Source organism: Somniosus microcephalus, unplaced genomic scaffold, assembly GCF_052327205.1.
Source record: "Somniosus microcephalus isolate GS21.2 unplaced genomic scaffold, FLI_Smic_1.0 scaffold884, whole genome shotgun sequence".
Taxonomy (NCBI): domain Eukaryota; kingdom Metazoa; phylum Chordata; class Chondrichthyes; order Squaliformes; family Somniosidae; genus Somniosus; species Somniosus microcephalus.
In genome coordinates this window covers 15,386-42,387 of record NW_028226071.1, presented here as the reverse complement: position 1 = coordinate 42,387, position 27,002 = coordinate 15,386, and the positions used below count along the sequence as shown (strand labels likewise).

General features: G+C 47.8%; 1 long non-coding RNA gene across 1 annotated transcript in view; it reads left to right on the top strand.

Annotated features, from left to right (window-relative positions):
• LOC147081019 (uncharacterized) overlaps nucleotides 1-25,676 on the top strand; it is a 44,831-nt gene extending 19,155 nt beyond the window's left edge. The window contains exons 2-3 of the long non-coding RNA XR_015076907.1: nucleotides 4,060-4,265; nucleotides 24,756-25,676. This is a non-coding gene — a long non-coding RNA (uncharacterized LOC147081019). The remainder of the gene's footprint in view (nucleotides 1-4,059; nucleotides 4,266-24,755) is intronic.
• The last annotated feature ends 1,326 nt before the right edge of the window (nucleotides 25,677-27,002 follow it).

The following is a 27,002-nucleotide window of genomic DNA, read 5'->3' as shown; positions in this document are numbered from 1 at the left end:
CCTACAGTCGAATAGCCTACGGACTCTCTCGGCCATGCATTACAGCAGTGACTACATGTCCAAAAATAGTATTTCATTGGCTGCGAAGTGCTTTGGGACGTCCTGAGGTCATGAAAGGCGCTTCTTTCAGTCTAACCAAAAAAAAACAGTGGTTACTTGGCCAAGGTACTGTAGGACTGCTGCTACTCGCGAGACTGGATCTCAGGGTGCACTGGGGAAAACACTCATCAATATATTCCTGTACAAAGGCCTCAAAACTATTTATTTCAAATGTTATTTAAGTTTTATTTGATTGTAAAAGTATGTAAACCACTGATTTTGTTTTGACACTGAATATAAAGGACCAAATTGAATGTCTTTCAAAAGCTGCTGAAAAGGAATATAAAAGACTTTATAACAATCTTTGTGTTCAGTGCAATCGTTTGTATTCTGTGTTTGAAATACGGCTGTTTTTAAAAAAAGAAAAGTGAATAAATGTGAAAAACACTGAATATAATTAAAAGCCCAGTGTGGTACAGTCCGAGTGAAGATGACTTTTGAATGGGAGATCGCTGAAGAGAACAAGTCTCACTATAGCTATGCGAGTTATTTACACACAACCCATGTGGGAAAAGAGACTGAGCAAGAACTGGCCTCCACATCCCTGAGCTAAAAGGAGAACTCGTCCACTCCTAATTATTGCCCAGTGACCCTGCAGGAAAGGCAGACGTTTGGCCATCCATTGAACACAGGTTTGGTTGTGACACCCTCCACGGTTGAATGTCCTGCCTATAATCATGGTCCAGGTTCACGCCCTGAAGAACGGTCACTTAATTGAGGTAGGCGGCGAATAGTTAATGGCCCACATCCAACCATAGCACAGCAAGAGGTTAATACCCCTCCACCCAACTGGAGCACAGCAAGAGGCCAGTGTTCTCAGGAAAGTCAGAAGTGAAATTGAGCAGGGGAAGAAACTTGCAACGCAACAACCATGAATTAGTGATACAGCAGTGAATGTATATAACCATATACACAGCCGACCATCAGAAATAAAATCAGAAAGCTTTTAGGTGTAGACCCTTAGTCAGAACTGGAATAGAAGTGACCCACTTATTAAGAATGGACAAGAGGCAAGAGTGTTTTATTCCAGACACAGACAGGCAGCAGCAGTTCAGAGAATGTTTGGCAGTGTGGTGTAATGTGTTTAAAATACACAAATATTCCCACCCACTCTGCAGCCTTCCGGACTCAATATCGAGTTCAACAATTTCAGATCATAACCTCGGCCCCTATTTCATTTTTTCTTGTAATTTTTCCACTCCTTTCCCCCCCCCCCCTTTCCTTTTGTTTCGCTCTCACACCTGGCAGCTATCCCTTGCCCTGCCAGTACACTTTACACCCAATCTCAGCCTATTACCATCTCGTCTAGCTTCTAACACCTTTCATTGTCTCTTTTTTACTTCTTTTGTTTCTTTTATTCTTTTGTCCGATCGCAGCCCTGCCTCCGATCCATCTTTTCTTTCCAGTTTTGAAGAAGGGTTCGACCCGAAACGTCAACTCAAATTTCTGTCCACGGATGTTGCCTGACCTGCTGAGTTTTTCCAGCATTTTCTGTTATAAAAGGATGTTGTGTTTGATGACCCGATGGCCATCCTAATCCAGCGTCTTATGGTGGCTTTACTGTTGGTGCTCCCTCGTGAGGAGCCCCCGTTTGGACAAGGCTTTCTGACAAAGGCCGAATTGCATCTCAGCAGGGGTTGGCGCTTTGCGGATGTAAATGAGCTGATATGGAGATGCTGAACACTGTAATTATGCAGCAGGGAGACAATGATATCCCAGGAAGGAGAGCTGAGGAAAGATGGGAGATGCCGATAACAGAAAGAGCAGATGGTTACAAACAGTTCCGTTATAGTAAAGGGGTATTTATTTGATTTACCGTCCTTCATTTCTGGGGACAGTCTGTGTAAACCAGCAGAGAGCCCTGGTGTCTCGGAAGTGAAGCCCCTTCAATAAGCAGGGTTATGGGGAAGGAGCAGGGGAGTGGGACGTGTCGGATGGGCTCCACCACAGAGTCAGCGCAGACACGTAGAATCTTAGAACGGTTACAGCACAGAAGGAGGCCATTCGGCCCATCGAGCCCGTGCCAGCTCTCTGCAAGAGCGCTTCAGCTAGTCCCACTCCCCTGCCCTGCAAATTTTTTTCCTTTAGGAATTTATCTAATTTCCTTTTGAAAGCCATGATTAAATCTGCCTCCATCACCCTTTCAAGCAGTGAATTCCAGATCCTAACCACTCGCTGAGTAAAAAAGTTTTCCCTCATGTCGCCTTTGATTCTTTTGCCAATCACCTTAAATCTGTGTCCTCTGGTTCTCGACCCTTCCGCCAATGGGAACAGTTTCTCTCTATCTACTCTGTCTAGACCCCTCATGATTTTGAACACCTCTATCAAATCTCCTCTCCACCTTCTCTGCTCTAAGGAGAACAACCCCAGCTTCTCCAGTCTACCCATGTAACTGAAGTCCCTCATCCCTGGAACCATTCTTGTAAATCTTTTCTGCACCCTCTCTAAGACCTTCACATCATTCCTAAAGTGCGGTGCCCAGAATTGGACACAATGCTCCAGTTGAGGCCGAACCAGTGTTTTATAAATGTTCATCATAACTTCCTTGCTTTTGTACTCTATGCCTCTATTTATGAAGCCCACGATCCCGTAAGCTTTTTTAACCGCTTTCTCAGCCTGCCCTGCCACCTTCAATGACTTGTGCACATATACCCCCAGGTCTCTCTGTTCACGCACCCCCTTTAGAATTGTACCCTTTAGTTTATATTGCCTCTCCTTGTTCTTCCTACCAAAATGTATCACTTCGCACTTTCCTGCGTTAAATTTCATCTGCCACATGTCCGCCCATTCCACCAGCCTGTCTATGTCCTCTTGAAGTCTATCCCTATCCTCCTCACTGTTCACTGTACTTCCAAGTTTTGTGTCATTTGCAGATTTTGAAATTGTACCCTGTACTCCCAAGTCCAAGTCATTAATATATATCAAGAAAAGCAGTGGTCCTAGTACCGACCCCTAGGGAGCACCACTGTGTACTATCTCAAATCCTCTTGTAATTTGATTTGAAATTCTCAGCCTCGTGTTTAAAATCCTCATTGGCCTCGCCTCTCCCTATCTCGGTAACCTCCTCCAGCCCTACGACTCTGCGATCTTTGCACTCCTCCAATTCTGGCCTCTTGCGCATCCGCGATTTTAATCGCTCCACCATTGGCGGCCGTGCCTTCAGCTGCCAAGGCCCTAAGCTCTGGAATTCCCTCCCTAAACCTCTCCGCCTCTCCACCACACTCTCCTCCTTTAAGTCACTCCTTAAAACCAACCTCTTCAACCAAGTTTTTGGTCACCTGTCCTAATACAGGAAACTCTTTTAACCGGCACCTAAATAACCGGAAATCTCTCTTAACCAGCAAAATTCAGGAGTAGGTTCAGGTAAGTTTTACTTTATATTAGTGGCCGTGTAACCAGGGTTCCTGCACCTGTTGTCATGTAACAGGGACTCCTGGATCTGTGGCCGTGTAACCGGGGCTCCTGCACCTGTTGCCATGTAACAGGGACTCCTGGATCTGTGGCCGTGTAACCGGGACTCCTGCACAAGTGCCGTGTAACCGGGGCTCCTGCACCTGTGGCCGTGTATGGGGCTCTCGTACCTTGGTAAGTATACCTCTCTGTAATCCGGACTTTTTGATCAACCGGCACCATGCCGGTTCTGTCGGTGCCAGATAAAAAAGAGTTTCCTGTATCTCGTTATGTAGCTCGGTGTCAAACTTTGGCTGATTACGCTCCTGTGAGCTGTTTTGTGACATGTTCCTACATTAAAGGTGCTAGATAAATGCAAGTTGTTATTGTCAGAGCCCTGCATTGCCGCTTGTGTGTGGACCTGCTCAAGGCCAAAGAAAGGTCACCAGTGATGACCATTTAACCTTACCCGCTGGGCAGAATAGGGGCGGGTGGGCAGTTAAAATGCCCCCGGATTCTGACGAAAAGGCATTGACCTGGTATGTTAACCCTGTCTTCCTCTCTCCACAGGTTCTGCTTGACCTGCTGAGTGTTTCCAGCATTTTGCGGCTTTAATTTCACGCGTCACTACTGCAGGTTTCAATGGTTTTTGGAAAGGCCAGCAAGTATTTGGGGAGAATCGTCGATCTAAAGACTGGTTGAGCAGGTTGTTACTGTGGACAGTGACAGGCGTAGCATTGGCAGAAATACACCTGGCTCTGATCCAACCATTACAGGTAGGGGACTTTCCAACGCACGTTCACGGCCACTGGAGTTAGTTACAACATGGTGAAAGAATGCAGTTAATACTTAATAGTGTAACATATATGGGCCCAGAAGACACTCTGTGAATTGCTCCTTCCATTTGGTTAATTCTTCTCCTCCCATTCGCTCCCAAAATCTTTGCCTCCTTGCTGGCTACAACCTCACAGATGCCATTTGCCTTCCCCTCCCCACACCACTACCTTGCCGAAATGGCCATTCTTCCGTGTCAAATTATCTTTCTGAGAAGCGCCTTGGGGTTAAAAGGTGAGATTGAGTCAACTAGGCCTATATTCTCTAGAGCTTAGAAGAATGAGAGGTGATCTCATTGAAACATACAAAATTCTGACAGGGCTCGATGGGGTAGAGGCAGGGAGGATGTTTCCACTGGCTGGGGAATCTAGAACCAGGGGTCACAGTCTCAGAATAAGGGGTCGGCCATTTGGGACTGAGATGAGGAGAAATTTCTTCACTCAGAGGGTGGTGAATCTTTGGAATTCTCTACCCCAGAGGGCTGTGGCGGCTCAGTCATTGAGTATATTCAAGACAGAGATCGAAAGATTTTTGAATATTAAGGGAATCGAGGGATATGGGGATAGTGCAGGAAAGTGGAGATGAGGTAGAAGATCGGCCATGATCTTATTGAATGGTGGAGCAGGCTCGAGGGGCCGAATGGCCGACTCCTGCTCCTATTTCTCATGTTCTTATGTTCTTAAAAGGCATGATATATAAATGCAAGATGTTGTTGAAAAGGTTCACATCACATATGAAGAATGGCCCCTTGGGTCAGAGAGCAGAGCACTGCCAGCCTCTGTGGAACTGCACTCACCTTCAGGAATGATCGTCAGGTCATTATGGATGAAGAAGGCCATTTGTCCCATCTTGGATCATCCACTCACAATGACCCTATAGTACCCCCATTGCAGCAACCAATTGGTTTTGAAACCATTCCAGTGTTTCGTCCCTCTCTGGAGACTTGAGCATATTAATCCAGGCTGACATTATTGCAGTTTGTGGGAGCTTGCTGTGCGCAAATAGGCTGCCGTGTTTCCTATATTACAACAGTGACTACAATTCAACCTTATTTTCCTCATTGGCTGTGAAGCGCTTTGGGACATCCTGAGGTCAGAAAGGGGCAGTGTAAATGCAAGTTCTTTCTTTATTATTCTCCAGCAATTTTAGTTTTTATTTCAGATTTCCAGCTTTTGTGGTTTTTCTTTGTAAGGGAAAAGTCCCAGAGATTGAGTGGTAAAGTGTGCAGTGCGTCGGTGGAACACTGACTCAGAAAAGCTCAGTGTGAATGGATTGTGCCTGAGCTGCTTTCCTGCTGGGGGAGAACCTCCTTTATGAGTTAAATGCAAGGCAATTATTTGTAAAGCTGGAAAATTAGAATCATAATGAGGCTAAACCAAATTCCGCTCAGGAATTTTAACACAGGCAGTACCCCATTTATTTTAAATGAGTTAAAATTTACATTAAAATACAGAGAGGCATTTGTTAAATCTTCCTGTGAGACAAGCTCGAATCATAATGGCTATCCTTAAACCTCCACCACCAGTCAATTGACATTAAGAGCTTTATTTTAAACTGCAGTTTACTTGTAGTTCGCTTGGCCGGCCTCCCACCTTGCACCCTCCGTAAACTTGAGCGCATCCATCCAAAACTCTGCTGCCCGTGTCCTAACTTGCATCATTCACCCATCACCCCTGTGCTCGTTGACCTACGTTGGCTCCCGGTTAAGCAACGCCATGATTTTAGAATTCTCATTCTTGTTTTCAAATCCCTCCTTGGCCTCGCCCCTCCCTATCTCTGTAGTCTCCTCCAGCCCCACAACCCCTCCGAGATCTCTGCGCTCCTCCAATGCTGGCCTCTTGCGCATCTCCGTTTTCAAATCGCTCCATCATTGACGGCCGTGCCTTCAGCTGCCTGGGCCCTAAGCTCTGGAATTCCTCCCTAAACCTCTCCGCCTCTCTACCTCTCTCCTCCTTTAAGATGCCTACTTTTTTGACCAAGCTTTTGATCATCTCTCCTAATATCTTGTTATGTGGCTTGGTGTTAAATTTTGTTTGATAACGTTCCTGTGAAATGCCTTGGGCTGTTTTACTACATTAAAGGCGCTATATAAATGCAAGTTGTTGTTGTGAAGGGTTTTAAAAAAGCATATTACATGCAAATCAGCCAGGGTTGGAACTCCTGATCCTTCAGTGACTCTTGATGGGGGTTGTCTTGACATAATAATAATAATAATAATCATAATCAACTTTATTGTCATTGTTAGTGCACAAGTGCAGTACAACGAAATGTAGGCTTGCGGCTCCTGAGAGTGTACATTTAGATTAAGACATTTAAACATTCAACATTCATTTGGCTTGTAATACATTAACATAGACATAATAAAGTGCATTGGCAGATGTGCAGGCTTTAGATATCAGGTGAAGATTGGGTTGGGCATGGCTTTAAAGATCCTGCTTTACCGCCTCACCTAGGAACATAGGAATTGCTAGACAAGTAAAGACCATAGAATAGACTAGTACAGCACAGAAGGAGGCCATTCAGCCCATCGAGTCTTTCGAAGAATCCAGTTAGTCCCACTTCCCCTCTCTTTCCCCATATCTCTGCAATTTTTTCTCCTTCAAGTATTTATCCAATTCCCTTTTGAAAGCTACTATTGAATCTGCCTCCACCGCCCTTTCAGGCAGTGCATTCTGAATCCTAACCACTCGCTGCGTAAAAAAGTTTTTCCTCATGTCGCCTCTGGTTCTTTTGCCAATCACCTTAAATTTGTGCCCTCTGGTTAGCGACCATTCAGCCACTGGAAACAGTTTCTCTTTATTTACTCTAGCTAAACTCTTTCATGATTTTAAACACCTCTATCAAATCTCCCCTTGGCCTTCTCTGCTCTAAGGAGCACAACCCCAGCTTCTCCAGTCTATCCACGTAACTGTAATCCCTCATCCCTGGAACCATTCTAGTGAATTTCTTCTGTACCCTCTCCAAAGCCTTCACGTCCTTCCTAAAGTGTGGTGCCCGGAATTGGACACAATACTCCAGCTGGGGCCGAACTTCACCCGACTCGTTCACCCACCTTTGCGTTTCACCGGGACTTTCTTCCGTTCCATGATCAGGACGTACTGAACCACCTCACTCACCTGAGACGTGCCGAGACCAGGGTCCATCTCGTTCGTCTTCTACATTCCCAGTATCGCATCATACACCGACAAAGGAGTTGTTGACTAATCGTGGCAATCAATCTCTATCAATGAGTCTACAACAGACCCAGATACTAGGTGAGGAAAGCCCCAGTAGTGGAGAGGATTGGGAACCACCGCTCTAAAGTCACCTGTTCCTCCCAAACACGCTACACTAACCACATGTCATGTCTCAAATTGCTTGTATACTGTATCCCCAAAATATCACGTCATAAAGGGATTCGGTTAAGCAATGAGATGAGATGAAGGTGGCAAGAGCAGCAGTCTGATTAGTTCAGAAAGTCGGCAGCTTTGGTATTAAGTGAACTGGGGTCATTACTTTTGTAAAACCTCTGATATTGTGGTTAGAGGAAGGAAGTGTAGAGCGTTGTTGTAGGAGGTCTAAGTGGACTCCAACAGGTATTTAATCAACCTCTATCACTGAGTCTACAACAGACTCAGATACAAGGTGAGGAAAACGACCAGTGGTGGAGAGCTTACAGAACCACAGGCCTAAAGTCACCTGTTCCTCCCGAGCATACTACACTCACCATGTCAGGTCTCAAATTACTCAGATCCCATACCGTCTCCTTTCAAATATTGCAAACTTGTGCACGATGCAATAAATCAATGACATCAGGAGCATCGTTACGTACTCCAGTCCACAATACATATTTCAGAAACGCAACCAGCTCTTGCCATACTGTAGCCAGATGCAAACCCAGACCAACACTGATTCACGGGAGCCCGAATGGAACTGCACTTGGTGCCAACTCGAGCTAGCTTCTGCTCTTTCCCCTTCTCAAGGTAGAGATGACGGAGGCTATCTGGCTTTCTAGCTCATTAAATGCCACTTGAATGACTCCATTACCCTACCTGGAAAACCATTCCAGATATAATTACACTGAGTGAAGAAATGTTTCCCGATACCAGGCCTGGACTTGCCATTTCCCCAAGCAATTCTTTTTATCTTCCTTTTTTCCTCCAGTTTAACTCCCTTCCTCAAGGTGTTGATTCCTTCCCGGGGTACGGGTCCGTAGGAACCTCTCCCAAAGGCTCATTCTTGATGCAGGAGCCTTGAGAGAGACTGTCAGCAGACTATTTGTTCACGAGCTGCATCACGGCCGAACGTGGTCCTGTCTCAACCAACGACCACGCACGCACACGTCACATGCACACATCACATGCGCACTCACACGCATGCCATATTCTCGCACGTCACACATGTACACTCAGGCAAGCAAACTCAGTCACAGACTCTCTTCCAAAAGCAGTTGTTGAACAGCAATCAGTAGCAGCTAATTTTATCCCCTTTCTCTAGCCCAGGTGCACTGGAGTCAGTTCTCCTGGCCTAACTGCCACTGTGGCTGAGATCAACTAAATCAGCAAGAACCAAGTACCAAACCTGGGATCCTCCTGGTCTGTGTGGTTCAGCTACTCATTTCCTTAACCAGCCTTTACTTCAGGTTGCTGGCTGACTGTGACAATGTGTAGAGAGGGCTCTGTGGGATCCATGGTGTGGCTTTCTTTCAATAACCACAGTCTGGCTCAAGTATTTCCGCTCCTGCCCCCACCCCCACATGTGGCTCGATATTCCTGGAGCATTTTCTATGTCTTGGCCACTGACTCATACCCTGAATATGTGCCTGAAAACAGGGCCCAAATAATTTGTGTCAACAGCACTCGTTTGGTTGAGTTACACAGAAACAGCTGGCATCACCAGTCAAGTACCCTGGGGAGCTGTCTTGATCGGACGTGGTTCTCAAAACAGTTTGTGTCTGGGGACTGGAGAAAGGCAGATGTTACTCTTAAAGGAGGAGAGGTTTAGGGAGGGAATTCCAGAGCTTAGGGCTTAGGCTGAAGGCTCGACCGCCAAAATCTAGAATTTGCAAGAGGCCAGGATTGGAGGAGCGCAGAGATCTCAAAGGGTTGTAGATCTGGAGGAGGTTACAGAGATAGTGAGGGGTGAGGCCATGGAGGGATTTGAAAACCAGGATGAGAATTTTTAAATCGAGGCGTTGCCAGACCAGGTGCCAATGTAGGTCAGCGAGCACATCTGTAACCTCATTGCCCGGTATATCCCTCACTCCCATTACCATCAAGCCAGGGGACCAACCCTGGTTCAATAAGGAGTGTAGAAGAGCATGCCAGGAGCAGCACCAGGCATACCTAAAAATGAGTTGCCAACCTGGGGAAGCTGCAACACAGGACTACATGCATGCAAAAAAGCAGAAGCAGCATGCTATAGACAGGGCTAAGCGATCCCACAATCAATGGATCAGATCAAAGCTCTGCAGTCCTGCCACATCCAGTCGTGAATCGTGGTGGACCATTAAACAACTAACAGGAGGAGGAGGCTCCATGAATATCCCCATCCTCAATTATGGTGGAGCCCAACACGTGAGAGTAAAAGACAAGGCTGAAGCGTTTGCAACCATCTTCAGCCAGAAGTGCCGAGTAGATTATCCATATCAGCCTACTCCTGAGGCCCTCACCATCACAGAAGCCAGTCTTCAGCCATTCACTCCACGTGATATCAAGAAACGGCTGAGCGCACTGGATACAGCAAAGGCTATGGGCCCCGACAACATCCCAGTTATCGTGCTGAAGACTTGTGCCCCAGAACTAGCCGCGCCTCTAGCCAAGCTGTTCCAGTACAGCTACAACACTGGCATCAATCCGACAATTTGGAAAACTGCCCAGGTATGTCCTGTCCACAAAAAGCAGGACAAATCCAATCCAGCCAATTACCGCCCCATCAGTCTACTCTCAATCATCAGCAAAGTGATGGAAGGGGTCATCGACAGTGCTATCAAGCGGCACTTACTCACCAATAACCTGCTCACTGATGCCCAGTTTGGGTTCCGCCAAGACCACTCTGCTCCTGACCTCATTATAGCCTTGGTCCAAACATGGACAAAGGAGCTGAATTCCAGAGGTGAAGCGAGAGTGACTGCCCTTGACATCAAGGCAGCATTTGACCGAGTGTGGCATCAAGGAGCCCGAGTAAAACTGAAGTCAATGGGAATCGAGGGGAAAACGCTCCACTGGCTGGAGTCATACCTAGCACAAAGGAAGATGGTTGTGGTGGTTGAAGGTCAATCATCACAGCCCCAGGACATCGCTGCAGGAATTTCTCAGGGCAGTGTCCTAGGCCCAACCATCTTCATCAATGACCTTCCCTCCAACATAAAGTCAGAAATGGGGATGTTCGCTGATGACTGCACAGTGTTCAGTGCCATTCACAACTCCTCAGATAATGAAGCAGTCCATGCCCGCATGCAACAAGACCTGGACGACGTTCAGGCTTGGGCTGATAAGTGGCAGGTAACATTCGCACCACAGAAGTGCCAGGCAATGACTATCTCCAACAAGCGAGAGTCTAACCACCTCCCCTTGACATTCAATGGCATTACCATTGCCGAATCCTCACTATTAACATCCTGGGGGTCACCATTGACCAGAAACATAACTGGACCAGCCACATAATACTGTGGCAACAAGAGCAGGTCGGAGGCTAGGTATTCTGCGGCGAGTGTCTCACCTCCTGACTCCCCAAAGCCTTTCTACCATCTACAAGGCACAAGTAAGGAGTGTGATGGAATACTCTCCATTTGCCTGGATGCATGCAGCTCCAACAACACTCAAGAAGCTCGACACCATCCAGGACAAAGCAGCCCGCTTGATTGGCACCCCATCTATCACCTTAAGCATTCACTCCCTCCACCACCGGCGTACTGTGGCTGCAGTGTGTACCACCTACAAGATGCACTGCAGCAACTCACCAAGGCTTCTTCGGCAGCACCTCCCAAACCCACGACGTCTTCCACCTAGAAGGACAAGGGCAGCAGGCGCATGGGAATACCACCACCTCCAAGTTCCCCTCCAAGTCAAACACCATCCTGACTTAGAAATATATCGGCGATCCTTCATCATCGCTAGGTCAAAATCCTGGAACTCCCTCCCTAACAGCACTGTGGGAGTATCTTCACCACACGGACTGCAGTGGTTCAAGAAGGCAGCTCACCACCACCTTCTCAAGGGCAACTAGGGATGGGCAATAAAGGCTGGGCTTGCCAGCGATGCCCACATCCCATAAAAGAATTTTTAAAAACTTGCTTTCCCACCTATCTTTGTATCATCAGCAAATTTGGCTGCATTACACTCGGTCCCTTCATCCAAGTCATTAACATAGATTGTAAATAGTTGAGGCCCCAGCACTGATCCCTGCGGCACCCCACTAGTTACAGTTTGCCAATCTGAAAAAGACCCATTTTTTCCAACTCTCTGCTCTCTGTTAGTTAGCCAATCCTCTATCCAATCTAATATATTACCCCCAACACCATGAGCTCTTATCTTGTGCAGTAACCTTTCATGTGGTACCTTATCGAATCCCTTCTGGGAATCCAAATACACCACATCCACTGGCTCCCCTTTATCCATCCTGCTCGTTACATCCTGAAAGAACTCGAGTAAATTTGTCAAACACGATTTCCCTTTCATAAAACCATGTTGACTCTGCTTGATTGGTTCAGCCTCAGACAGTGGCCTGGGAGAGAAAGCATCCAGTCTATAAACGGCGGGATTGTACCAACGGTTGGGAGGGGCAGGGCGAGAGTGGGTAAAAGCTTCAACGTGCAGAACTATTTTCAAAAAGTGGCTCGCTGCTATTTACTAGGCCTGAGTCGTGGAGCCAGGCATGTACCAAACACATCCCACAGGGGGAAAAAAATCCCAGAAAAACAAAACAAAAGTTTGAGGTACCTCAGGCTGCTCTCACACAGCTATTGACCGATCCCCTGCAATAACCTGCACGTATTGTATTTACGCATGGGAAGATTCAATGTGCATGAAACTATGTCAACTCCCCTCCTGGATTCGAGGTGCCGAGCCTCGCTCGGGTAAGGCCCCACACACCTCCGGCCTCGGCCAAGTCACCATCTTAATGTGTGATCCTAGCTGGGCAGGCTATTTAATTGTGGTGGGGGGGGAGGCGGCGGGGGGGTGGGGGCATCACCAATATTCCCACTAATTTTTTATTGGGGTGCGCAGCGCCTTTAGCGGGCTGCACGGCCCAGTCATATATCCGCGCATGCGCGGTTTTTCCACTGTGAAGCCGCTGAGCGGCCTGCACGGGACCTCCAGAGCAGCTTAACGGGAACATTGGGCATCACACTGAACCCAAACCTGTCCTCGCTTTATATCTGAACTTGGGCTCTTTCCACAATGGTGTGGGAGTCCTGGCCAATTTTTTTAACCCCCCCCCACCCCTCCCTATACAAGAGGCACTGAGGCTAATTGTAGCACCTTCGCCACAGCCTCTGCCCTGACCAACGAGTGCAGAATAGAAATGAAACCTAATCGGGCCGGTTTTGGGGCAGCACTCCACGTGAACCAAGAGGCCCAGAGTCCGGCATGAAATTACGCCTCGGGCCTACTTAGCATTTTATGCGCGAGCCACCGGGGTCTGTAGCGCCTCCGCAGGCAGCTCGCGCATTGCGGGTCACGATTGTTGGATCACCTGCCTTGCCGGCAGGGGATTGGTAAAAGAAAGAAAGACTTGTATTTATATAGCGCCTTTCACGACCACCGAACGTCTCAAAGCGCTTTACAGCCAATGAAGTACTTTTTGAAGTGGAGTAACTGTTGTAATGTGGGAAACGCGGCAGCCAATTTGCGCACAGCAAGCTCCCACAAACAGTAATGTGTTAATGACCAAATAATCTGTTTGTGATGTTGGTTGAGAGATAAATATTGGCCAGGACACCGGGGAGAACTCCCCTGCTCTTCTTCGAGACAGTGCCATGGGATCTTTTATGTCCACCTGAGAGGCAGACGGGGCCTCAGTTTAACGTCTCATCCGAAAGACGGCACCTCTGACAGTGCAGCGCTCCCTCAGCACTGCACAGGAGTGTCAGCCTGGATTTATGTGCTCAAGTAACAACAGGAAACGCTGGAAAAACTCAGCAGGCCAGGCAGCATCGGTGGAGAGAGAAACAGAGTTAACGTTTCAGGTCGATGACCTTTCGTCGAAGGTCATCCCTCAGCCTTTACTTTTCTAGAGAAAAGAGCCCCAGCCTGTTCAAGCTTTCCCGATAGTTATAACCTCTCAGTTCTGGTGTCATCCTTGTAAATCTTTTATTGTACCTTCTCCAGTGCCTCTGGCCATACAGTACCGTTTCAGAAAATGCAGAGTGCGTAGACGCTCCAGTGCAATTTTTTGTTCTTCCAAAACATTTGTCTAAAATCGTTTCCAATTATCCTCTCCAATTGTGCCGAGCTGAAGATTGATTTTACAAAGTCCAGTCCCGTTCCTCGGAATGCCAACGCTCAGTGTCACAGCTCACACGTGAATTAAATCACTGGACGCTGCCCGTGGAACTGCTCCTCAGCAAAGAGGCAACTCCTTCAGGAGGTGAAACAAAAAGGGTGGCAAGCAAAAATAAACCTGTCAGGTAAAGAAAGAAATTACGTTTATATAGTGCCTTTCACAAACTCAGGATTACCCAAAGCGCTTTACAGCCAATTGAGTACTTTTAAAGTGTAGTCACTGTTTTAATGTCAGAAACGCAGCAGCCAATTTGTGCACAGCAAGCTCCCACAAACAGCAACATGATAATGACTGGCTCAACTTTTTTTTAAAGTGGTGTTGGTTGAGGGATAAATATTGGCCAGGACACCAGGGAGAACTCCCTGCTCTTCTTCAAAATAGTGCCATGGGGTCTTTTACGTCCACCTGAGAGAGCAGACGGGGCCTCGATTTAACGTCTCATCCGGAAGACGGCACCTCCGACAGTGCAGCGCTCCCTCAGCACTGCACTGGGAGTGTCAGCCTAGCTTTACATGCTCAAGTCTCTGGAGTGGGACTTGAACCCACATCCTCCTGACTCAGAGGTGAGAGTGCTCCTGACCGAGTCATGGCTGGCGCTATTCCACGCTGTGACTGAAAAGTTACTTTTTAAAGGTGGGAGTTTTGTTTATTTGGCCCGGTGTCATTCTCGCAGTATCAGTGAGGTAATCAGGACTTGTTCCTACGAGCCAGTGAGGGATTTCAGGTGCTTTTTAGATTGAAAGGCAAAACGCTGTCGTTATAAGGCTGCTTTCAGCCAATCTTGGCTCCTGCAACAGTGGGTAAATGATGTGTGGAATAGAGACCAACAAAATCTTGGGTTCAATCCCTGATCCGTCAACAACAACAGCAACTTACATTTATATCGCACCTTTAATGTAGTTAAAACATCCCGGCACTTCACAGGAGTGTAATCAAACAAAATTTGACACTGAGCCACATCAGGAGGTATTGGGACAGGTGAGAGGTAGATTTTAAGGAACAGCTTAAAGGAGGAGAGAGGGGCGGAGATTTTGGGGCGGGAATTCTTAAGGCCTAGGCAGCTGAAGGCACGGCCGCCAATGGTGGGGTGAAGTAATTTGGAGATGCGCAAGAGGCTGGCGAAGTCCGACACAGGGAAAACCAGTCTTGGAAGTGGAGGCCTTAAACATGTGTTAGGCCCCTTATTTGTAATATGCAAAGGGTTAGAAACATAGAAACATAGAAGATAGGAGCAGGAGTAGGCCATTCGGCCCCTCGAGCTTGCTCCGCCATTCAATGCGATCATGGCTGATCATCCAAATTCAGTACCCGGTCCCTGCTTTCTCCCCATACCCCTTGATCCCTTTAGCCTTACGAAATATATCCAACTCCTTCTTGAATATATTTAATGAATTGGCCTCTACTGCCTTCTGTAGTAGAGAATTCCACAGGTTCACCATTCTCTGGGTGAAGAAATTCCTCCTCATTTCTGTCCTAAATGGCTTACCCCTTATCCTTAGACTGTGACCCTGGTTCTGGACTCCCCCGCCATCGGGAGCATCCTTCCTGCATCTAGTCTGTCCAGTCCTGTCAGAATTTTATAAGTTTCAATGAGATCCCCAAAATTGGGAAGGGTCTGTTGGTGTTTCAGTAGGTATTATGGCCCGATAAATTCGGCACAGCACCCATTTACCTGGCATGGTGTTTCAGGCATGGGCCCTGGATGCCTATGTTACTCCTTTTCCAATACGGTGGGAGACGCACTTCCTGCCCGCCATCTTGGGAGCTTAGTAGGCCAGTTAGTGCCGGATAAATGGGTGCTGTGCCGAATTTATCGGGCCATAATACCGACTGAAACACCAACAGACCCTTCCCAATTTTGGGGATTTGCGCAAATGAAATTGAAATATCTATAAAAATGTAATATACATATCTTCTATATATATAAACCGGTACGTCTCTCTGTCTGTCTCTCTGTCTGTCTCTACAATCAAAAGTTATAGAGCGTACCTACACGTATGTTATATCGAAAGAAACCTTATCGTTAGGGGACTCTCGTAGGCATATTTACTTTTTCGTCAGACAAAAATTGTTTGGACAGTATACAAAAAACGTTCAAAAATCCTCAAAAATCCACTCATTAGCGGTTGACCAATCCTACCTCTCATTAGCGTTGAGTGACGTGCTGCTTGACCAATCCTACAGTTCACTCACCTGATGGTTGACCAATCAGTGCATCATGGGCGGGTCCTAATCCTCCAGTCTCCCTAAACTTCGCCACCATTTTTTCCATCCCCACAGGGACAGCAGCAGCAAAAGAAACCCCCACATTGCGGCTCCCGATCCCGCTCCCGCCCCGCTGGAGCGGCAGGTAAGTTGGGCTCACTCGGGCCGTGCCTCGCAACCGCTGGGCCCGACACACACAGCGGTCGGGGGAATGGCAGCGGCCGGCCGTCCTCGGCCCTGAAGCGCTAGGCCCTGCACGGCCGCTATCACAACGGCACCGGGCCTCAGGCACTAGGCAGGGAGAGGGGAGGGAGGGGGAGGGGAGGGAGGGAGAGGACAGCACAGGGAGAGGGAGAGAGAGGGGGGACAGACAGGGGCAGGGAGACCGCGCAGCCCAAAATTGCCTTGGCAACGCCGGGCACCCCCAGCTAGTATTATTATGTATATGTTATAGTTCTTCATTTAAATAATTTGCATTTCTTGTTACGTACATCCCAAAGCACTTCACAGTCAACGAATTACATGGAAGTGTGGTCACTATTTTGTTGATAAACATAGCAGCCAATTTGCAAACAGCAAAGCCCCACAAAAAGCAACTGAATAAATGATCTGATAATCTTTGGGATGAGACGTTAAACCAAGGCCCCGTCTGCCCTCTAAGGTGGGAGTAAAAGATCCCACGGCGCTATTTCAAAGAAGAGCAGGGGGAGTTCTCCCCAGCATCCTGGGGCCAATATTTATCCCTCAACCAACATCACTAAAAACAGATTACCTTGTTATTATCACATGGCTGTTTGAGGGAGCTTGCTGTGTGCAAATTACAACAGTGACTACACCTCAAAAGTACTTCATTGGCTGTAAAGGGCTTTGGGATGTCCTAAGGTTGTGAGAGGCGCTATATGAATGCAAGCTCTTTCTTTCCTCGGATAACACCCAGGTCCATGGGAAGGAGAGAACACAGTGCCTTTAAGGGAGTTGCTGTGATAATCCTCTCACAGTCTGTGTACCATCACACTGCAGAAATGACTATCGATTACATTACACTTGAATCCTGATTCCTTGAAAGGGAAGAAAATCCCACTATTGCACAAAAATTGTTTACTGGATGAAGCCGGCGGATTTGTACAGAGTGATTCACATATCTGTTGTAGATTACAGGCCAGAACAGGCCTGGCCTGTGTAATGAGTCATCAAATCTGAGGCCGGTGTAAGGATGAGCAGGATATGCAGATAAGAAACATCTTACCTGCTTAATGTAACAGGAGTAAGCCAAGAATATAGACTGGGGCGGTGGTGGGCCAATGAGCTATAGCAGCTTGAGACTGATAAAGGTTACTGCAGACTTCAATCTGTAGTCAGACATTTCCCAAAGCAGCAATGACTCCAAGGCTTCTTCAAAAGTACTTTGTCTGCTTTACTGTCTGCTTTACTGTCTGCTTTACTGTCCGCTGTGGCTCAGTTGGTAGCACACTTGCCTCTGAGTCCGAAGGTTGTGAGTTCAAGTTCCACTCCAGGGATTTGAGTACATAAAGCTAGGCTGTGACACTCCAGTGCTGAGGGAGTGCTGCACTGTCGGAGGTGCCGTCTTTCAGGTGAAACGTTAAACCGAGGCCCCGTCTGCTCTCTCAGGTGGACGTAAAAGATCCCGTGGCGCTATTTCAAAGATGAACCGGGAAGTTATCCCCGGTGTCCTGGCCAATATTTATCCCTCAACCAACATAACAAAATAAAACAGATTATCTGGTCATTATATCATGGCTGTTTGTGGGATCTTGCTGTGCGCAAATTGACCACCGCATTTCCTACATTACAACAGTGACGACACTTCAAATAGTACTTCATTGGCTGTAAAGCGCTTTGAGATGTCCGGTTGTCGTGAAAGGCGCTATATAAATGTAAGTCTTTCTTTCTTTAATGACGTATTACATATAGCCATGGTAGTCTTGAGCTCTTTGATACCCCAATGAGTAAACACACTTCCTGGGATAGTACTGAGGCATGGAAACAAGGAAGGTGTCAGGATCCATTCTTATCCTGTGCTGAGGTAACTGATCTCAAGTGCTCTCAGTGCCTTTGGAGTAAAGGGCTGGGGAACCATCGAGGGGGCCTGCTCCTGATCACTATCCACTGACTCCTCCTCCACAAACTTGAGCTCATCCAAAACTCGCACCAAGTCCCGTTCACCCATCTCCCCTGTGCTCGCTGACCCACATTGGTTCCCGGTTAAGCAGTGCCTCGATTTTAAAATTCTCATCCTTGTTTTCAAATCCCTCCATGGCCTCGCCCCTCCTGTAACCTCTCTGTAACCTCCTCCAGCCCTACAACACTCCGAGATCTCTGCGCTCCTCCAATTCTGGCCTCTCGCGCATCCCCGATTTTAATCGCTCCTCCATCGGTGGCCGTGCCTTCAGCTGCCTGGGCCCAACGCTCTGGAATTCCCTCCCTAAACCTCTCCGCCTCTCTACCTCTCTCTCCTCCTTTAAGTCGCTCCTTAAAACCTACCTAGCTTTTGGTCACCTGCCCTAATATCTCCTTATGTGACTCGGTGTGATATTTTGTTTGATAATCGCTCCGCTCCTCAACAACAACTTACATTTATATAGCACTTTAACACAGTAAAAATGTCCCAAAGCGGTATAAGTTGTTGTTGTTGTTGAGTGGGTGTACAGGAAGACGCCATTGGAGCAGTACCTCAGGAAGAAGGGAGTTGACAACATACTTGACACACAAAAAATCATGTGTAACATACTGGGCACAAGAAATTGCTTTTAAAAATGGCTGAGGGGAACAAATTGCCTCCTTCACAGATTTGCATAGCAGGTTGTGGTTGGATTAAGGAGTGAACCAGTTTTCAAAAATAATTGATCATCAACTTCTTCACTGATCAGACCTTCTGGTTTCTTACTCACTTCCTGCTTTGTTGCTAAAAGTTCCAGACTTTCCTCATCCCTATATTTAGAAAAAAGCCACAGAGCTTGAAGGATAGTCAATAGAAGGAGATACAACTGAGACCTGAAGATAGTCACAAGGTTCAGGCATCAGCATTGTAAATCGATTGAGGAAAAGGAAATACGTGCTCGGAATAAAGGATTGGACAAAGGTCTCCCCTCTTTTCTCTTGAAGTTGTTGACTTATGGCTCCTTGAGTAGTGGCCACCTCTGTTACCTCACTCAAATGGCTATTTTGTGTGTGTGTGTGTGTGTGTGTGTGTGTGTGTGTGTGTGTGTGTGTGTGTGTGTGTGTGTGTGTGTGTGTGTGTGTGTGTGCGCACTTAGGCCAGGGTTGTAGTCCATGCCTCATTTTCACTGAGGAAAGATGTGTGGGTTAGGTTGATTGGCTATGATAAATTGACCCTTAGTGTTAGGGGGATTAAATACATGGGGTTACAGGGATAGGGTGGGATATGTGTTGGTGTAGGGGTTACGGGGATTGGGTGGGATATGTGTCGGTGCAGGCTCGATGGGCCGAAATGGCCTCTATCTGCACTGTGGGGTTTCTGTGATTTCTGTGATTCTGTGAAAATGAGGTCACTCTGCCCACAACAAACATGGCCGCTCTGCCCACAACAAATATGGCCACCCATACTTTTTGGGGGGTATTTTATTAAAATAATGCAACAACATACACTCATCTTAGCAAGTTCCTTTTATAATTACCTTCATTGCACACATGTAATAATATTTTTCATTCAATGGGGGTGAAAATCCATAGGGCATCATTCCAGTATAAGTGTACTCTGGTTGGCTGGGTCAGAGTATGTCACATCATTTAAATAATATGGACATGCACTGGTGACACTAAGGAGGTATCTCGGGTATGTGCCTGCCCGAGGAGGCCGATAATTTCAGTGTCAGTACCTCCTTCAGGGAGTGGTAGGGTCGAACCCTCTCCCCTATGCTGGAACGATGGGCGCTGCAACCCATTGGCCCCCTTTATAAGGGTTGGGGGGGGGACGGAAAAGTGCGGCCAAAATTTTTTAAGATCTTCAGGCCACGATTCAGGCCTGGGCCCCAAAGTGGGCCTCACTCCCCCATCAAAAGTTGGGCCTGTTCCCACTTGGCATACCAGCTCTGTTGGGTTAGGATCAAAGAAACCCGCCTGGGAGTCTCCTCCCTCGGCCACACCACCTGTGATGCGGGGGGGGGGGAATCATGTTTGTGGGGAGGGGGGTGGGGGGAAGGAATGTTATATAAACGCAGAGAGCTGGTCCCACGTGTTTGCTGCGGAGACTCTGTATAAAGGCGGCGCTAAACACGACCCTATGGAGGCCTGTTCCCAGACGGATGGGCGGACTTCTCCACACGGAAGCACTTTCCCAGAACAGAATGCAGTGTGAGGCAAGCGGATAAAAGCACATTCTGCTGAATGCACCAAGGGTGGAACAGCTGCCTCATTGCCCTTAGGGGAAAGGTGGGGCACATTGTTCCCAAAATAGACGCAACTGTGATGCCAAGCATAAAGGGTTAGCTCATATTTAATTATACTTGAATACCTGTGGAATTTCGACAATCTTTTTTTTACACCCGCTTTCAATTATCTCACTTCTCTTCTGATTGCACTGCCTCCTGAGAGAAAGAATGCAAAGAACTTGCATTTCTATAGCGTCTTTCATGACCTCAGGATGCCCCAAAGCACTTTACAGCCAATGAAGTACTTTGGAGTGTAGTCACTGTTGTAATGTAGGAAACGTGGCAGCCAATTTGCGCACAGCAAGGTCCCACAAACAGTAATGTGATAATGACCAGATAATGGGGGAGAAATTGGGTGAGTAGCGCCACTTGTTAGCGCCTAAAGAGGCAGGCAGTGGCTGTAGCGCCACTGGCTGCGCCTCCCGCGATATTGAGTTGGGGCAATAATGGTGGCGTTAGCCTTTTGCGCTGCGCCGCCACCGATGACGTCATTGGTGTGCGCAGCGCCCCATTCGCGCCCCGTTCGCGATATTTGGTAGCGAACACTGCAGTTGCGCCGTTCACTACCCGCGCCCGGTTCACGGGGCCTTACTGTGCCGGCAGCGGCGCAAGTTAGGGTGGAGGTGCGGGGCGGCCGCCTTTTTCGGTGGCTGCCTGCCAGCACCTCCGTCCCCCTAACCCCCGCGGCATTGCTGGCTGTTTTCGAGAGCCCGGCACTTCTCCTCTGTGCCGGGCTCGTTTGCCGGCACTCGCGAGCGGGGATCGCGCTGTTGCAGGCCCCTCCCCCTTAACAGTGGGAGGAAGGCCTGCAGTACCGCAGCGTGCCGTAGCGATATTCAGTTTCAGCGCCCTAAGAGGGACGGGGAACGCCTCGAGCCTCGCCCCGTGTCCCTCGAGGGGCAATGAAACTGAATATCTGACGATCGCTGAAGCCTCGAATGCTGCGCTAAATCCTGCGCTCAGGCAACTTTTGCGCCACTTTGGCGCCCCAACCCAATTTCTAGGCCAATCTGTTTTAGTGGAGTTGATTGAGGGATAAATATTGGTCCAGGACACACCGGGGAGAACTCCCTTGCACTTCTTCGAAATAGTGCCGTGGGGCCTGAGAGGTGGGCATAAAAGATCAGTTTAATATCCCACCCGAAAGACGGCACCTCCGACAGTGGGACGGCACTGGGATTTTTGTTGGGCTATGCTTTGTCCAATTTTTCACCTGCTTGCCTTGATAGTTAGGGTCAGCGGGATATTTGACTGGGGTGGGAGAGAGAGGGGTCACAGGTCACAGTTGAGTCTGGACTCTCACTCCTAATTGTTGTCTGGCGATCTCTGCTGCAAAGTGTGTGGGGTCGATCTTGTGTGTGTGTGTGTGTGACTTGAATAGAAATAAAAATCAGGGAGAGATATAAAACGGGCTGCCGATTCGCTACCATCCGTTGTACACTGGGCGACAAAGTCAAAAACCTACCCCCTGCTGTGTGTAAGTTGTACATGAGGAATGGCACTAATGCTCGTTACCGGAGAGCATCCAGCTCCTGTGGAACTATAGCTCAGCAGACATCAGGAACCTCAGAAGAGAAAATTCCACAACAGAAAAAAATTTCACAGACAAGTTGAATAAGAAACTCCCTCCATTCTTTTCGTAAAACCAATGCTGCAATGTAGCCCTTTCATGTTTTTTTCCATCAGGGTGAATTGCACTAAATAAATGTTCCAACGCACTTTCCAAACTGCTGTAACCCCACCACAAAGAGCCGGCACGGGCAAGATGGGCCGAATGGGCTCCTTCTGTGCCGTTTGATCCTGTGATTCTAGGATCATGGTTCAGTAATAAACAGCTTTCAAACTGTTTCTTCAGCCAACTGTTCCCATAAGGTGGAGATACTGAATATTATAAGCAACAAAAAAAAACACACCCTCCTACATTTCTCCAGGGAAAAACTATTAAAGGTGACAGCTTGGTATTTACACAAACATTTGGTATGATGTCACCATCTCACCACATAATAAGGTTGCTTCCAATTGGTCAAAACTGACAACTGTTGTCAAGTAAGAAGCGAGTGTTTCTATTTTTAGATGCTTTTATGGAATTTGGTGCCGCTGTGTTTCATTAATCATTGCACATCAAATATGAAAAATCTGATGTAATATTGCATGATTGTAATAGGGTTATGTGAACCTTTAATAATGATATCCAATGACCGTTAAAAAAAAAATGACAGCCTATTTTCAGCCTTTATGATATTCCGCATTTCCCTCCTTCCTCCCCCTGCCCCGTTAATCCTCAGCCCCAGCTCCCCGGCATTTTCCCACCTGTTCTCTCCCGGGCTCCAGCTTTGGCTCAGCACCCTCACTGACACTTGAGAGGCCTGTTCTAAAACTTCAGCTCTGCTCCTTCCCTCCTTTGTAGTAGTTTTTAAGAGTGGCTCATTGGCCCGTGGTTCTGTCTGGTCCTGTGCCCCCCACTGTTCATCACCCCTGCTGTACTCCCTGGCCACAAGTCCCTCTCCCCAGCTCGGTGTGAGCCCACACAACCCGCTGTGACCCTGTGCTCTCTGCCACCCGCTGAAAAAATGCGTTACATTTAGAATGGCAACTACCTACGCCATAGGAATCTATGTAGAAATATAATAATGAATTTAAAAAGGGGACTGAATTACTCCCACGTGCCTTGGTCCAATTATCCCCTACTATCTAACCCCCACTTTACCTGATGACTCACTCGATCTTGTGCAACGCCATGGGAGTTGTCAGAGATTGAGAAAGAGGGATAGAGAGAGAGAGATTGAGAGAGAGAGATTGAGAGAGAGAGATTGAGAGAGAGATTGAGAGAGAGAGATTGAGAGAGAGGTAGAGATAGAGAGAGAGACAGAGAGATTGAGAGGGAGATTGCGAGAGACAGAGATTGATAGAGAAGAGAGAGAGAGGTAGAGATGAGATAGAGAGAGAGACAGAGAGATTGAGAGAGAGATTGCGAGAGACAGAGATTGATAAAGAGAGAGAGAGAGGTAGAGATGAGATAGAGAGAGAGACAGAGAGATTGAGAGAGAGAGATTGATAGAGAAGAGAGAGGTAGAGATAGAGAGACAAAGAGAGGTAGAGATAGAGAGAGATTGAGAGAGATTGATAGAGAGAAAGCGATAAAGAGAGATAGAGAGAAAGAGACAGAGAGAAATAGAGAGAGAGAGAAAAATTGAGAGAGAAAAAAAGAATGAGAGCGGAATGTGGCAGAGAGACTGTAACTGGAAGAGGGAAAGACTATTTTCTTGTTGTCATTGAGTAATGCCACAGGCCGATCATTACTCAATAATTCCTAAATGGAGATACAATCATTTCATTTCAATCTTTAAGCAGGGTGAGATCTAATTAAATGGCTAATTGTATCCTGGCCATGCCAATCAAGCTCCTTCCAAGGGGACCCTTTCTTGATTTAATTCGAGACTATAAGCATGTCTCTTTATTAGATTTGCTTATCATCAGTACAAAAGTCCCAAACCTTACGCTTCGAGCTGTCATGTTCTTGCTATGAAGCTGTTCACAGACTGATTGTAATCCAGGATTGAATGAAAAAGGACTAATTTTATGCATGTTTAAAGCAACCAGTCGTTTATATGAAATACAATTATCAGAGAGTCTATTGACACCACTGTGTCAGCCAATGAGATGGAGATGGGGCAGGACTTATTGCCACTGTCTATTTTACAGCAAATTCTGTTTACTCTGCAAACAGCGATGCAAACAAAGCCTATTTAAACTACAGCAAACAGTCTACAGAGTCTATTTAAGAAGAGACTCTACGAACTAGAGGAAACAGAACACATAACCAAAACTGCAGCAACGTCTCCCGATAAAAGCAAGGTGATTTCTCCAGCTAAATACGGAGGATAGTTACATAAACAGAAATTATGGCCATAAAGTCAATCCCAGTCACTTACAGCAGTGAGGTCTCCAGGCGTGATTGACAGGGGAGTTACCCAATCGTCTCCGTTCTGGCCGGGAGGAATGGTGTCACTATACGCAGCCGACAGATATGTGATTCTGTTTGCAGCAGCATTGAACAGCTCAACCTGTGCTTACAAATCCCATCTTGCAGACTTGCCTCCTTTGGATTTAACCAGCTGTTGAACTGATGCATTGTCAACTACTGATTGGTAAGGGAATATCAGTGAATCACTGGATGGGATAGACTGGTCCCTTCAGCCTGATTCATTTATTTTTAAGATAATCATCAGGACGTTATTAGTGGTGTCCTTTTTGAGGGTGGCGGGGGGGGGGCGGTGTGGGTTGCTTGTTTGATGTCGCCAGTTCCACTAATTGTTGGTTTGTACAACACAGGGCACTTAAGGGCTGCTTTTCTCAACGTGCACCATTTTACACGGACACAGAAAGCCACGGGAGTGCACCTGTGATTTGCCGATCTACCGTTCTGGAGGCTGAGACGCTGCACCAGGAAAAGACGGCCTTTTAAAAAAGAAAAGAAAGACTTGCATTTATGTCGCACCTTTCATGACCTCAGGACGTCCCAAAGCGCTTTACAGCCAACTTTTGAAGGAAATGAAGCAGCCAATTTGCGCACAGCAAGATCCCACAAACAGCAATGTGGTAATGACCAGATAATCAGTTTTTAGTGATGTGGGTGTTGGGATAAATATTGGCCCCAGGACACCGGGGAGAACTCCCCCTGCTCTTCTTCAAAATAGTGCCGTGGGATCTTTTATGTCCACCTGAGAGAGCAGATGGGGCCTCGGTTTAACGTCTCATCTAAAAGACAGCACCTTGAACAATGCAGCACTCCCTCAGCACTCCCCTGAAGTGTCAGCCTGGATTTTGTGCTCCGGGGTGGGACTCGAACCCACAACCTTCTGCCCTGGAGACGAGACTGGAGTGCTACCCACTGAGCCATGGCTAACACGCTTACTGAATACTAGAATCTCTATAAGTGCTCCTCATATAATCATTAAACCATCATAAATCTTTGAGATGTGATAAATTAACTGTAATTGTTAAGATTTTAAAGTGCTAAATGAAATAAATTGAATCCCGATAATTTTATTGCAAATTAAAAAAGAAGTTTTTTAGTCAGACCAGCAAATTGTCACAAGACAGTGATGGAATTGGACATTTCCAATGGCTCAGGGAACAAGCCATCACCCAGTGTGTTGCTCCGCCTGATGGGAAAGAATGGCTCCCGGTTTGAGCCCAGTTCTGTACTTAGCCAGGGTTGGCAGCACCACTCGTGGTCTCAGTGCTCCAGGTATAGACGGGGAAAGTCCTGCTGGTGGCTGTGACCAAGTGCCCCTACTGACAAGTACATGTGTGAGGTCAGTGTGAGACTCCTGCATGAAGTCTGGGCAGTGAATGGGTATCAGAGGGCAGTGGGTATCAGAGGGCAGTGAGTGGGTATCAGAGGGCAGTGGGTGGGGTATCAGAGGGCAGTGGGTGGGTATCAGAGGGCAGCGGGTGGGGTATCAGAGGGCAGCGGGTGGGGTATCAGAGGGTAGTGGGTGGGGTATCAGAGGGCAGCGGGTGGGGTATCAGAGGGCAGCGGGTGGGGTATCAGAGGGTAGTGGGTGGGGTATCAGAGGGCAGTGGGGTATCAGAGGGCAGTGGGTGGGGTATCAGAGGGCAGTGGGGTATCAGAGGGCAGTGAATGGGGTATCAGAGGGCAGTGAATGGGGTATCAGAGGGCAGTGAGTGGGGTATCAGAGGGCAGTGGGTGGGTATCAGAGGGCAGTGGGTGGGGTATCAGAGGGCAGTGGGTGGGGTATCAGAGGGCAGTGGGTGGGTATCAGGGCAGTGAGTGGGGTATCAGAGAGCAGTGGGTGGGTATCAGAGGGCAGTGAGTGGGGTATCAGAGGACAGTGAGTGGGTATCAGAGAGCAGTGGGTGGGGTATCAGAGGACAGTGAGTGGGTATCAGAGAGCAGTGGGTGGGGTATCAGAGGGCAGTGGGGTATCAGAGGACAGTGGGTGGGGTATCAGAGGGCAGTGGGTGGGTATCAGAGGGCAGTGAGTGGGGTATCAGAGGACAGTGAGTGGGGTATCAGAGGACAGTGGGTGGGTATCAGAGGGCAGTGGGTGGGTATCAGAGGGCAGTGAGTGGGGTATCAGAGGGCGGTGGGTGGGTATCAGAGGGCAGTGAGTGGGGTATCAGAGCAGTGGGTGGGTATCAGAGGGCAGTGAGTGGGGTATCAGAGGGCAGTGGGTGGGTATCAGGGCAGTGAGTGGGGTATCAGAGGGCAGTGAGTGGGGTATCAGAGGACAGTGAGTGGGTATCAGAGAGCAGTGGGTGGGGTATCAGAGGGCAGTGGGTGAATATCAGAGGGCAGTGGGTGGGTATCAGAGGGCAGTGAGTGGGGTATCAGAGGGCAGTGAGTGGGGTATCAGAGGGCAGTGAGTGGGGTATCAGAGGGCAGTGAGTGGGGTATCAGGGCAGTGGGTGGGGTATCAGAGGGCAGTGGGTGGGGTATCAGAGGGCAGTGGGTGGGTATCAGAGGACAGTGAGTGGGTATCAGAGGACAGTGAGTGGGGTATCAGAGGGCAGTGGGTGAATATCAGAGGGCAGTGGGTGGGGTATCAGAGG